The following is a 283-nucleotide window of genomic DNA, read 5'->3' as shown; positions in this document are numbered from 1 at the left end:
TAAATATAGAATTTATAACAGAATGTCCTGCAGCAGTCTGGGCTTCAGTCTTCGAGTTGAGGTTGGGTTTCCCAGGTTGTAGGTCACTGCTCCTTCAACTGTCGGCAACTGGGAGTGGAACTTCATGAACCTTTTTTTTTATGTTATCCTCTGTTGACTCCATTTGTAATTCCCGATGCAATTGGCCATTTCTTATGAACCAAGGAGCATTAACTGCGATTCTTAGGACTTTTCTTATTTTGAAAATATTGTAGTTTTTTTCCTTTTCGTGAAGGATGCTGCT

This window comes from Halyomorpha halys, unplaced genomic scaffold (assembly GCF_000696795.3).
Source record: "Halyomorpha halys isolate HHAL.00 unplaced genomic scaffold, Hhal_1.1 Scaffold4523.1, whole genome shotgun sequence".
NCBI lineage: Eukaryota > Metazoa > Arthropoda > Insecta > Hemiptera > Pentatomidae > Halyomorpha > Halyomorpha halys.
This window is presented reverse-complemented; position numbering follows the sequence as displayed.